This window comes from Loxodonta africana, chromosome 4 (genome assembly GCF_030014295.1).
Source record: "Loxodonta africana isolate mLoxAfr1 chromosome 4, mLoxAfr1.hap2, whole genome shotgun sequence".
In the NCBI taxonomy this organism is placed as follows: Eukaryota; Metazoa; Chordata; class Mammalia; order Proboscidea; family Elephantidae; genus Loxodonta; species Loxodonta africana.
In genome coordinates, this window is record NC_087345.1 from 40,381,929 (window position 1) to 40,395,463 (window position 13,535).

Here is a 13,535-nt window from a genome sequence, read left to right on the forward strand (position 1 = left end):
TCCTGGATTCTAAGGAACATTCTGGTTGTATTTCTTCCAAGACAGATTTGTTTGTTCTTCTCGCAGTCCATGGTATTTTCAATATTCTCTATATCTCTTCTGGGGTTGATAGTCTGTTGCAATGGCCACACAGAAGTCACAGATCATACTTACAATTAAGTGGTTTATTAAGGAAGTAACAGGGTATAACTTGGGATAAGGATCAGAAAGCACGTTGGCAAAGTCTCCCATCTTCAGTCCAGGACAGCACTTTCAGCTCCTCTTTGCTGTGCAGCCTCCTCTCAGTCCCTGAAGACAAGACTCCTTTCAGCCCCCTGAGGACAGGCTCCTCTTGGCTCTGCCATCTGTCACAGCCACCTTTGCTGCAGGGCCCCTTCTGGGGCTGTTGGCACCAGCACTGCTACTGGGACCCTTCCAGCCTCTCACTGTCTTCAGTGTTAGAGCATCTGACCTGTGTTACAGCTCTTTTAGGAGGTTCCTTGCCGCCACTATCTGTTTCTTCTCTCTTCTTTCTTTCTTCTGCTTCTTCCTGCTTTTTTCTGTCTCATCTGAAAAACCTCTGTGGGGTTGGCTGCTTATATCTACAACTCCTTGTCAATTTCAAGATAGCATCTCTCCCAGTGGGGGGCCACAAACTGACCAATTCCCTCTAAGTAGGCCACAGACACTTTGTTTGCATAGTAGGCTATAGACACTTCATTTGCATGGTCTATAGTCACTTGATTTGCATAGTCTATTGACTAATCCCTGCAAGGTTCATACCAATCACAGGGCAGGCTGCAACCCAGAGCCAGGCAAAAAGTATCAAATCAAGTTGTTTACAGCTTACCCAGGAAATGGTAACCTGGAAAAAAAAATAACAAACCCTGCTGAACAGAAAAATAGGGCAAAGGTCACTCTTCAGGGCTTAGGGGAAAATCTCTCAAGCTGTTTTTCCAAAGAACCAAGGCAAACGGCCACATAAAGAAACTCATTTCAATGGCCAGTTTTGAAGTGGATAGGCAGGCTTTTTTTCTGAGAAGCCTCTGGGTGGACTCGAATCTCCAACTTTTAGGTTAGCAGCCAAGTGTGCTAACCAGTTACACCACCCAAGGACTCCTAACAAGACAAATAAAGGCAAACCAGACAATGAGGAGGGATCTGATGATAAAGCCTCTACCTGTGACATTCTCACTTTCCAGGCTCCTTCTGCCAATTCTTTGTGTTGGGTTCACAGTCCAAGACTGCAAGCTTATCTGAGCCAATAGAAATGAATTAGCCCATTACACAGCTGGTCTCCGTATTTCTGCCCTGAGCTTTGCCTTTGTTAATTCAAATGGTGTGTTTTTGAACAAAAGCCACTGACCACAGTTTTGCTTTTTCCTCATCCTGTTTATCAGGGGGGACTGGGTACAGAGTCTACAACTTCCTACCCACTCTACTTCATCTTATGGGACTGGAACCTTCCTTTGGAACTCTGGCTTTAGCAAGATTATTGGGCATTGCTGTTCTGATATACACACTGCATCAAAAATCAACAGAGGTTCGGTCTGCACGGTGGAGTATGGGAGACTGTTCCCTTCTTTGTGCTCTTCTTTATTTCCTAGAAGAATGTGTATTTCTTTTATATCAAAGAGAAAAAAAAGGTTTTTTTTTTTTAAAGTTCTAAAAGCACCAGTATGATAGTAACCTTGTACTTTTCTCTCTCACTTAACAGTACCTAGGCATGTACAGACACCATATAAATGCATGAAACTAGATAGACCAACTCTGTCTAATGTGACTCCATTAAAAAAAAAATTACATGTATGAGATAAATAGGATCTGAGAGTGTATTACCTGTACCTGTTGATACCTGTTGCTGTAGAGTTGATTCCGACTCATAATGGCCCTATAGGACAGAGTAGAACTGCCCCATAGGATTTCCAAGGAGTGCCTGGTGGATTCGAACTGCTGACCTTTTAGTTAGCAGCTGTAGCTCTTAACCACTACCCCACCAGATTTTCTAAGAGTGTGTTACATAGGCATTAAAAAAAAAAAAAAAAACCTGCACTCATTAAACTGTCAATAGTGGTTTTCTCTGTAAGTATTTTTGGGAGTGATGAGCCCTTTTACTTTGTACTAAACTTGTTGGTTTGTTTTAATGCGATTATGTATTATATTACATTTATAATGATAAAGTGTTTTTATCACAATCAGGTATTCCATTTGTAAGGATAATGTATTTAAAAATAATCTAAAAACTCCAATATCACAAACATTTTCCACAGACCTGTGAAATAACCATTGGCCCCACCTACATCTGTTATTAATCAACTGTTAACTCCCACTCCTTCTCATAACGAGAAACCCCGACTCTTAGGCCCCAAGATCTCCCTTGATGGAATATCTGAAAATATCTAGAGTTATGGTTCATCTGGGATGGGTAAAAGCACTCAAACTTCCCTTATGACTTTTGAGTTTTGTGTTAGGCAGAGAAAGATTTTGTTTCTGCTCTAAGATTATGAAACAAATTCTGCTCCATTTTTTCCAATCCTTTTTTTATTTGTGCTTTTTGTACAATTTCAAATCCACCTGGAATTATTGGTGTGTAAATTGTGACGTAAGTGTCAGATGTAGAATGTTTTGACTCCACTATTTTTTCTTTTCTCTGCCAATCGTATGGGTGTTATGGCACCAGTTATAAATACTGAGAATGCTGTGGAACAACCGAGTTCTCCTTAGCATACACCAATCTTGGACAATAGGGTTATTGTTTTTGTTGTTAGGTGCTGTTGAGTCAATTCCGACTCATAGTGACCCTATGTACACGAAAACGAAACACTGCCTGTTCCTGCACGATCCTTACAATCTTTGCTATATTTGAGCCCATTGTTGCAGCCACTGTGTCAATCCATCTCATTGAGGGTCTTCCTTGTTTCCGCTGACCCTCTATTTTATCAAGCTTGATGTCCTTCTCCAGGGATCGGTCCCTCCTGATAACATCTCCAAATTATGTGAGACGAAGTCTCATCATCTTTACTTCTAAGGAGCATTCTGGCTGTACTTCTTCCAAGACAGATTTGTTTGTTCTTCTGGCAGTCCATGGCATATTCAATATTCTTCAGCAACACCATAATTCAAAGGCATTAATTCTTCATTTTCCTTATTCATTGTCCAGCTTTCACATGCATACGAGGCAATTGAAAACATCATGGCTTGGGTCAGGTGAACCTTAGTCCTTAAAGTGACACCTTTGCTTTTTAACACTTTAAAGGGATCTCTTGCAGCAGATTCGCCAAACACAATGTGTCGCCTGATTTCTTGACTGCTGCTTCCATAGGTGTTGATTTCAAAATGAAATCCATGGCAAATTTAATCTCCTCTCCATTTATGTGGTGTTGCTTATTGATTCACTTGTGAGGATTTTTGTTTTCTTTATGTTGAAGTGTAATCCATACTGAAGGCTGTGGTCTTTGATCTTCATCAATAATTGCTCCAAGTACTCTTCACTTTCAGCAAGTAAGGTTGTATCATCTGCATATTGCAGGTTGTTAATGAGTCTTCCTTCAATCATGATGCCTTGTTCTTCTTCATGACTCCAGCTTCTTGGATTATTTGCTCAGCATACAGATTGAATAGGTATGGTGAAAGAATATAACCCTGACACACACCTGTCCTGACTTTAAACCATGCAGTGTACCCTTGTTCTGTTCAAACGACTGCCTCTTAATCTGTGCACAGCTTCCTCATGAGCACAATGAAGTGTTCTGGAATTCCCATTCTTCACAATGTTATCCATAATTTGTTATGATCCACACAGTCAAATGTCTTTGCGTAGTCAGTAGAACACAGGTAAACATCTTTCTGATATTCTCTGCTTTCCACCAGGATCCATCTGACATCAGCAATGATATCCTTGGTTCCACATTCTCTTCTGAATCTGGCTTGAATTTCTGGCAGTTCCCTGTTAATGTACTGCTGCAGCCACTTTTGAATGACCTTCAGCAAAATTTTAGTTGTGTGTGATATAAGTGATATTGTTTGATAATTCACACATTCTGTTGAACCATCTTTCTTTGGAATGAATACAAATATGGATCTCCCTCAGTCAGTTGGCCAGGTAGCTCTGTTCCAAATTTCTTGGCATAGACGAGTGAGCACTTCCAGCTCTGCATCTGTCTGTTGAAACATCTCAATTGGTATTCTGTCAATTCCTGGAGGCTTGTTTTTCATCAGTGCCTTCAATGTGTTTTGGACCTCTTTCTTCAGTACCACCAATTCTTGATCATATGCTACCTCCTGAAATGGTAGAAAGTCCACCAATTCTTCTTGGTACAGTGACTCTGTATTCTTCCATCTTCTTTGATGCTTTCTGCATTGTTTAGTATTTTCCCCATAGAATCCTTCAATATTGCAACTCGAGGCTTGAATTTTTTCTTCAGTTCTTTTAGCTTGAGAAATGCCGAGAGTGTTCTTCCCCTTTGGTTTTCTAACTCTAGGTCTTTGCACACTTCATTTTGATACTTTGTTTTGTCTTCTTGAACTGCCCTTTGAAATCTTCTGTTTGTCTCTTTTACTTCACCATTTCTTTCGTTTCCTTTAGCTACTTGATGTTTAAGAGCAACTTTCAGAGCCTTTTCTGACATCCATTTTATTTTTTTCTTTCCTGTTTTTCTAATGACCTTTTGCTTTCTTCATGTATGATGCTCTTGATGTCATTCCACAACTCATCTAGTCTTCAGTTGTTAGTGTTCAACGAGTCAAATATATTCTTGAGATGGTCTCTAAATTCAGGTGGGATATAGTCAGGTCATACTTTGGCTCTCATAAACTGTTCTAATTTTCTTCAACTTCCTCTTGAACTTACATATGAGCAGTTGATGGTGTGTTCTGCAGTCGGCCCCTGGCCTTGTTCTGACTGATGATATTGAGCTTTTCTACCATCTCTTTCCACAGATGTAGTCAATTTGATTCCTATGTATTCCATCTAGCAAGGTCCATGTGCAGAGTCATCATTTATGTTGTTGAAAAAGGTAATTGCAATGAAGAAATTCGATGGTCTTGTAAAACTCTATCATGTGATCTCCGGCATTGTTTCTATCACCAAGGCCGTATTTTCCAGCTACTGATCCTTCATCTTTGTTTCCAACTTTCGCATTCCAATTTCCAGTAATTATCAAAGCATCTTGATTGAATGTTTGATCAATTTCAGACTATAGAATTTGGTAAAAATCTTCAATTTCTTCATCTTTGGCCTAAGTGGTTGGTGTGTAAATTTGGATAATAGCCATATTAACTGGTCTTCCTTGTAGGCATATGGATATTATCCTATCTCTGTGTTGCACTTCATGATAGATCTTGAAATGTTCTTCTCAACAAACGTGACACCACTCCTTTTCAATTTTTCATTCCCAACATAGTAGACCACATGATTGTCTGATTTCAAATGGTTAATATCAGTCCCTTTCAGCTCATTAACGCTGAGGATATGGACGCTCATGCATTCCATTTCATTTTTGATGACTTCCAATTTTCCTAGATTCGTACTTTCTGATTATTAATGGATGTTTGCAGCTATTTCTTCCCATTTTGAGTCATGCCAGAGTGACAAACGAAGGTCCTGAAAACCTGACTCTACCCATTAAGGTCAACCCTTCTTTAAGGTGGCAGCTTTTCCCCAGTCATATCTGAGCGCCTTACAACCTGAGGGGCTCATCTTTCAGCACTATATCGGACAATGTTCTGCAGGTGTTCATAAGGTTTTTATTGCCATTTTTTTCAGATGTAGGCTACCAAGTCTTTCCTCCTAGTCTGTCATAGTCTGGAACCTCAACTGAAACCCATCCACCAGGTGTGTCCCTGCTGATATTTGAAATATTGGTGGCAAAACTTCTAGTATTACAGCAACATAGGAGCCACCACAGTACCACAAACTGACAGACACGTGGTGGGACAATAGGGTCAGCCTAGAATTTCATGAGGGTCATCACTTTCACTTTTGTTTATAAGTTTTTTATTCACATTTGAAATAGATATTATTGCTTGTAACACATATTAAAGCTGACGGTTAAAAATAAACCCAATATAATTGGTTGGTAACTAGTCATCTCTAGAAAAATAACATTTTCACAAATTCATAACTGCAATATTTGACTTGGGAAAAATATAACTTGATAAAAACAATGGACATAGAAGAAAACTAAGTGGCAAAAGCTTTAAACTGATAAGATTTGATAAGAACAAAAACTTTGCTATGAACTATAAGTTACATGAAAGATCTTGGTCTCAACGAAAATAATTTTAATAAGATAAAAAATGGAAATGGGAATAATGTTTTAATTATGCTTTATAGGAAGTTGATCAAAGAAAAAATAAATTTGTTTAGTGTCTGAAAATATATTCTCAAGGAAAGATCATCCGTGTTGGTAAAATTATGTATTGATAAACACAGAGCAGAAAAACCTCTTGGGGCCAAATCAATGGAGTCAAAGTGTTACTTTCCTGAGGAGACCATACTTTGTTTTTCTAAGTGGGTTGCTCAATATTGTGACACCATTTATGTAGGCACTAATCAATCCTTTCGCAACTGGTTGGAAATGAACTTTTAGTCAGTGAATTCCCCTGCTCGGGTCTATGACTGGATTCCATTTGATTTCATTGATCTGCTTGTCTAATCTGCACTGTTTTTAATTATTGTAGATTTAAAGTAGTGTTCATAATTAAATCCCCCTCATTAAAATCGTTTTTCAACATTTTCTTGGCTGTTCTCTCACATTTACTCTCCCAAGAGAACTTTAGAATCACCTAGTTAGATAGATCAGGTTTTTTGACAAACTGCATGTTACAAACAACTTAGCTTTAATCATTTTCTTTTTTTTTTTAAACACCTTGAGAGTCACAAAAGGTAAAGCGATTGACTACTAGCTGAAAGGTTGGCAGTATGAACCCACCCAGAGGCACCTTGGAAGACAGGCCTGGCAATCTTTTGAAAGGTCACAGTCTTGAAAACCCTATGGTGCAGTTCTACTCTGTATTATGTTGGTTGCCAGGAGTCAGAATTGATTCAATGGCAACTAACAACATATATATATATCCATGTTTAGTTTTAGCTTTTGAATTAATCAAATTTATTTATTTTTGGTGTCAGATCCCATTCTTATTTCTAGCCATTAATGATATTTTCTTGGTCATTTGTTTTGAAGATAATTTTAGTTAATATATTGCATTTTATCTATTATTTGTTCGTTTTCAAAAACAATTAGGCTTGAGAGTCCTAGCACTCTTGCTACTCTATTAGTATGAGATATTTTGGGCACTTATTTGGAAGTAAAAATGGCTGAGAAGGTTTATTATTTTTCCTGAAATTCAATATGCCTTCTGAGTGCTGATGAAGAGCCAAGATGTTTAAGTATCCTTGCTAGTGGGACTTTCCTATGTCTTCTTTCTCTTTTCCAAAGAATAAGGATCTATTATTTGTCCTGTCCTTTGCTGTGTCCTCTAAATTCTTGGATGAAATTCACAAGGAGCCTTTAAATTCTACCTCCCCCTTTGATGATAGTTGGTGATTTGAATTTGCATTCTAATGTGTATTCTGAGAGGAGAAACTTAACCTTCACAAAGCTATACTTTGTGAATTTGATATCAGGTAGTGGCCAACTCCTTGGACTGTAGCCAGCCTGTATGTCACTTGTTCATGGTTTATTTTTGGATTAACGATGTAACCTTAGGGTTCCTATGTTTTTTTTTTGCAAACTACCTTTCATATGCAAATCATATTCCATGAAGGCAGAAATTTGGTCTAACTTTTATTGTATCTTAAGTATATACAATAGTGTCTGGCAGATGTGTACCCTTGTCTTCAAAAACAAATTTTGAAGGATGCCAGGTTAATCAGGAGTAGTTGTTTTTTCTATCCCAGATGCCATTATCCCATTACCCATTGCCGTTGAGTCTATTCCGACTATAGGACAGAGTAGAACTGCCCCATAGAGTTTCCAAGAAGCACCTGCTGGATTCAAACTGCTGACCTTTTGGTTAGCAGCCATAGTGCTTAACCACTATGCCACCAGGGTTTCCAGATGCCATTATAGCATATCTGAAACAGATATGACATCTCCAAAGAGTCTGACTCTTCGTATTCACAAACTCTGATACTGATGTCCTTTTCCTCCCCTTAATGTAAGTTTCAAGCTCAAACCTTTTAAGTCATCTATGGTATTTCTTTCTCTCTTTCTTACTCTCTCTCCCCTTCATATTTACATCCAAGTAGGCACCAGGTTAGTTGATTCTACTCTGCAGTGTCTCTATACCAATTCTGTTCTTTTGGTTCCCACTGCAAGTGGTTCATGATTGGTTATTAACCTAAAGGCTGGCTCTTGGAACCCACCCAGGTATTCTGCAGAAGAAAGGCCTGGCAACCAGCTTCCATAAAGATTACAGCCAAGAAAACCCATGGAGTAGTCCTACTCTGTAACACATGAGATCGCTGTGAGTTGGAATTGACTCAAGGATGGCAGCAACAACAAGCCCTAGTTCAGGATCTTACTGTCTCTTACTTGGCTATTATGATTTTCTCCTAGTTATTATCTTTTTCTTCAAGGGCTCTCCCAACTTCCCCATGTCCCTAAAATTAGTTTTCACATTGCTTCTAGAACAACCAACCTTAAACAGAGCTGACCCTGTCATTATGTGCCTATAATAATTTTTGTTGCCTAGAGAATATTTTTTTTTTTTTAGAGAATATAGTTCAAAATCCTCAGCCTGCTTTGCATATTCTTCGAGAATGTGAAGGGCCTCCATTATTTTCAGTTCAGTCTGTATCCTGCTAGGGTAGTGTAGTATCATTTCCTGGACACACCCACACTTTCCTTGCTGCTGATCTTTGCTCCGTCTCTGACTCCTTGTGTTCCAGCCAAGCAGGCCTCCTTTCTGTTGATTGAACTCTGTGACCACTCCCATCACAGGGCTTTTGCCAGCAGCACCCCACCCCCACCCCAGCTTGTTTCCAAGGTGCACCTGGTGGGGTAATTGTCCCTCATTCTCCAGCTCTCACTCCAAAATTACTTACTCAGGGAAGACTTCCATGAGCTGTCACTCCTCCCACTCACCTTATATTAAAAAAAAAAAAAAAAATTATGTTAGGTCAGTATAAACACCATCATAGCCCAGTACAAAAAAGTGCATAGTTCATAACTGTACACATATTAGTGGGATTATTTAAGAGCTGTCTCCCTTACTTTACTTTAAGCTCTAAGAGTGAAGAGATCAGTTTTATTCACCGTTGTATCCCCTGTACCTAGCATAAAACACACTAAATAAGTAATGCATGAATCAATCAGTGTCTATGAAAGGCTTGGCCATCCTCCTTATCCCATCTGCTCTCAGAAACTGCCCTCTCCCCACCAACCCATTTTGAATTCATCTCTCTCTTTCCTCCAACCCTAATATACTTGCCTCTTCGCTATAGGTGGTGGTTTCTGGAGAATAGTTAAATGTCTTACCACTTCCCCTACTCCACCCACACCAGGAAGGCAGGAAAGTGGCCAGGTTTATGCTTAAGGGTGAGCACCAACACAAAGGGTGACCAAAAAAGGTTGCTAAATTTGAAATGGTGGTCAAATCGGAAACATTCAGAGAGTGATATCATGCTTCTAACAAAATCAAAGTTTGGGTCAGAAGCCCCTAAGAATCAGTTTTCTTGATATTTACCTTAATCTTAGTCCATTCACAAATGTTTGAGGGTATTAATTAGGGAGACTGGGGCTGCATGTGTGATAAATTACGTGGGGATCTACACTCACTAGTAGAAACCTGAAGTTCTTGTGTGGTGCAAACAATTAATGTGCTTGAGGTTTGAGTCCACCAGAGGCATCTCAAAAGAAAGGCTTGGCAATCTACTTCCAAAAAATCAGCCACCAAAAACCCAGTAGAGAGCAGGCATGATGTCATATCCGTTGGAGCTGGCTCAATAGCAACTGGTTAGTAGAAGTCCATGCCCTGGTGTTGGCGGGTTAAACATCATCATTTTACATTCTTATTTGGTTTTCTTTTGCACACCTTACTTAATCTTGTTAATAAATTTTAGTGGATCATAATAATCAGGAAATGGCAGGAAATAATGATTAACTAACCTGTGTTTATCCTTGTCAACTGTACCGTAGCTGGGAACATAAACCCTCATAGAAAAATATAGTCTTTGTCTATGAAAATCTGTTTGAACAAAGGAAAAATAACGTATGAGTTTTACCAGGGCTGCAGGTTTATTGCTCTTAATTCTACTCACAACAAAATGAGTTGTCCTTCAGCCTGGTTTGGACAAAGATTCCATTTGGACTAATGGATGGCATTTTTCAAAAAGCAATGTTCAAAAATGATACAGCACCATTAGATTTGTGCTGCCACAGAAGCTTCGCAAAAGTTCCTGGGGCCTATGTTTTAATTTGAAGTTACAGGAAAGAACATGGGAAGGGATAGGAAAACCTGTGGTTATATTCTGCTCTGGAGCTTGAAGGTTGATGTAAATGGAATCTTGCAGGGCTGCATTCTGGGTATTATCCTAGCCATTGGAAAAGTGCTGGGGACAGGCTTTAATAACAGAAAATATATTCATTTATATTTCTTGCTCTTGAAGGATGTGAGAAAACTCCCAAGAGAGATTATTCTCATGAGAGACAGAAAAGGTGTTTCCCTGATCTCTGTGGGTGGCCAGAGATGCAAATTACTCAATTTGGCATACAGCGCCTAGTGTGTTTCTTAATTATTTTTGTGATAAAGAAAGGACTTCCTGAACATAGGGGCATGCTTCTCCTCTGCCTAAAGTCGAGGTTGTGGAGAGGGGTCAGAAATCAAACTCCAGTGCTCTAGTAGAAAAAGCTAGGGTCATTGACATTTCAGGTAACCCTCTCAGTGGGAAGTCAGGATGTATAAATCAGGAAGAAAGGCAACAAAATCATTATCAGGTTCTAAGACTTTTGTAACTTGTCCGTGTTTGCTGTTATGGTCATTCTATGTCCCCATAGTGATTACCACCAAAATGCTTAAAATAAAAATCACTTACCTATTGGATGATAGATATGGTGAATTTGTTCATTTGCTTAATCCATTTTTATTGTTTACAATATGCCAGAGTGGAAACCCTGGTGGCGTAGTGGTTAAGTGCTACAGCTGGTAACCAAAGGGTCGGCAGTTCGAATCTGCCAGGTGCTTCTTGGAAACTCTATGGGGCAGTTCTACTCTGTCCTACAGGGCCGCTATGAGTCAGAATAGACTCAATGGCACTGGGTTTGGTCTTTTTTTTTGGTATATGCCAGGGACTGTTTCAGCTACTAAGGGGCCCTGGTACAGCAGTGGTTAAGTGCTCTGCTGCCAACTGAAAGGTTGGAATGTTTGGCGGGTTCTAATCCACCAGCCGATCTGCAGGAGAAAGATGTGATGGTCTGATTCCAAAAAGTTTACAGCCTTGGAAACCCTATGGGGCAGTTCCACTCTGTCCTATAGGGTTGCTCTGAGTTGGAATTTTCTCGACGGCAATGGGATTCCAAATACTGAGGATACAGCAGTGAAAAAAACATGATCAGTGTCTTCATGGAACTTACATTCTAGTGAGGAGATAGACAATGAAGGAAGTAAATGAAATACGAATAGTATTAGACGCCGATAAGTGCTATGGAGAAAACAGGGGAGAAGAATAGAAAGTGTTGAAGGTGGGGGTTGCAACTTTAAATATGGTGGTTAGGAATGGCTTTCTTAAGAAGGCAACATTTAAGTAAAGATCAGAAGGAAGGGAGAGAGCTAACCCTGTGGTTATCTAGGGGAAGAATGTTCCAGACAGAGGAATAAGGAGTTTGAATGTGACTTCAGAGATTGGGTTAGAAAAGGTAATATACTGTCTTAGTCATCTAGTGCTTCTATAACAGAAATACTACAAGTGGATGGCTTTAACAAAGAGAAATTTTTTTGCTCACTGTCTAGTAGGCTACAAGTACAAATTCAGGGCATCAGCTCCAGGACAAGGCTTTCTCTCTCTGCCAGCTCTGGAGAAAGGTCATTGTCATCAATCTCCCCTTGTTTAAGGAGCCTCTCTGTGCAGGAATCTCGAGTCCAAAGGACCCACTCTGCTCCTGGTACTGCTTTCTTGGTGGTATGAAGCCCCCATGTCTCTCTGCTTGCTTCTCTCTTTTATATCTTAAAGAGATTGGCTTAAGACACTATCTAATCTTATATATCTCATCAATATAACTGCCACTAATCCATCTCATTTTATTATAGTGATAGGATTTACAACACATAGAGAAATCACATAAAATGGTGGACAATCACACAATACTGGGACTCATGGCCCAGCTAAGTTGATGGATATTTTAGGGGGACACAATTCAATCTAAGACATATAGCTTCCACATTGTTCTCTCTCTCACTCTTTCTCTTTTTCTTTCTTGCAACATGTGACTTTTGGGGTTCACCAAGCCCAAGCGCCGGACATGAGAGTGAGCTCTCAGCCTTTAAACTACCCCACCCACCCACTGCCATCGATGCCATTCCAATTCATAGCTACCCCATAGGGTTTTTGAGGCTGTAAATCTCTACAGAAGCTGACAGTTACATCTTTCTCCCAAGGAGCCGCTGGTAGTTTTGAACCGCTGACCTTTTGGTTAGTAGTTGATTGCTTTAACTGCTGCTAAGTAGAACAGACATGAGCTATCTCTGCTAAGTCCCACCCACAATTCAGATTCATGAGCAAAATATAAATGCTTTACGCTATTAAGTTTTAGGGTGGTTTGTTTTGCAGCTTTAGATAACTGAAGCAGAGGAGTCAACGATGACTTCAAGATTTTTTATTTGAATAACTGAAGGGTGGAATTTCCATTTACTGACATGGGAAAGACTACAGGGTAGGACAAGTTTTAATGAAAACAACTGGAGTTTGATTTTGCAAATATTAAGTTTGAAATATCTATTAGATATCCACATGGAGCTGTTTAGATGTTGGATACTTGGTTTTGGATTTTAGGGTAGAAGTCGTAATAGTGCAGAAATAATTGAAAGTTATGAGTCTATATGAGATCACTAGAAGAGTGACTGTAAAGGTGGAGAAGAAAATAATTCAGTGACTGAGTACAGGGGTTCTCCACAATTAAGAGGTCAGGGAAATAATAAGGATAAGCAAAGAAGACTGGGACTGACTAGCCAAAATGAAGTAAAAGAATGTCAGAAAATTATGGTAGGCTAGAAGTCAAGTAAAGTAACTACATCAAGGAGAATAGAGTGATTAGTGGCATTAAATGCTGCTGACAGGCCAAATAAGATGAGATCTGAGAATTGACCATTGGATTCAGCCATGTAGAGGACATTAGTGACTTTGAACAAATTTGGTGAAATTAAGACAGAGGTCACCAGGCTACAGAAAGTTCCGCTGCCTCAAGCAGCTTCCTTTGTATGGCCCATAACATCACATTAAAATCCTGGCTCCCCTGTTCTTAATTGCTGCCCAAAACCAGAGAAAATTGGTGGAAATGAGTTTAGGCACCCTGTTCACATTCTGGATAATCTTTTAGCTCATTGAATATCTCATACAG

General features: G+C 39.5%; 1 pseudogene; it reads left to right on the forward strand.

Annotated features, from left to right (window-relative positions):
• LOC135231180 (26S proteasome non-ATPase regulatory subunit 10-like) overlaps positions 1-13,535 on the forward strand; it is a 95,519-nt pseudogene that overhangs the window by 38,087 nt on the left and 43,897 nt on the right.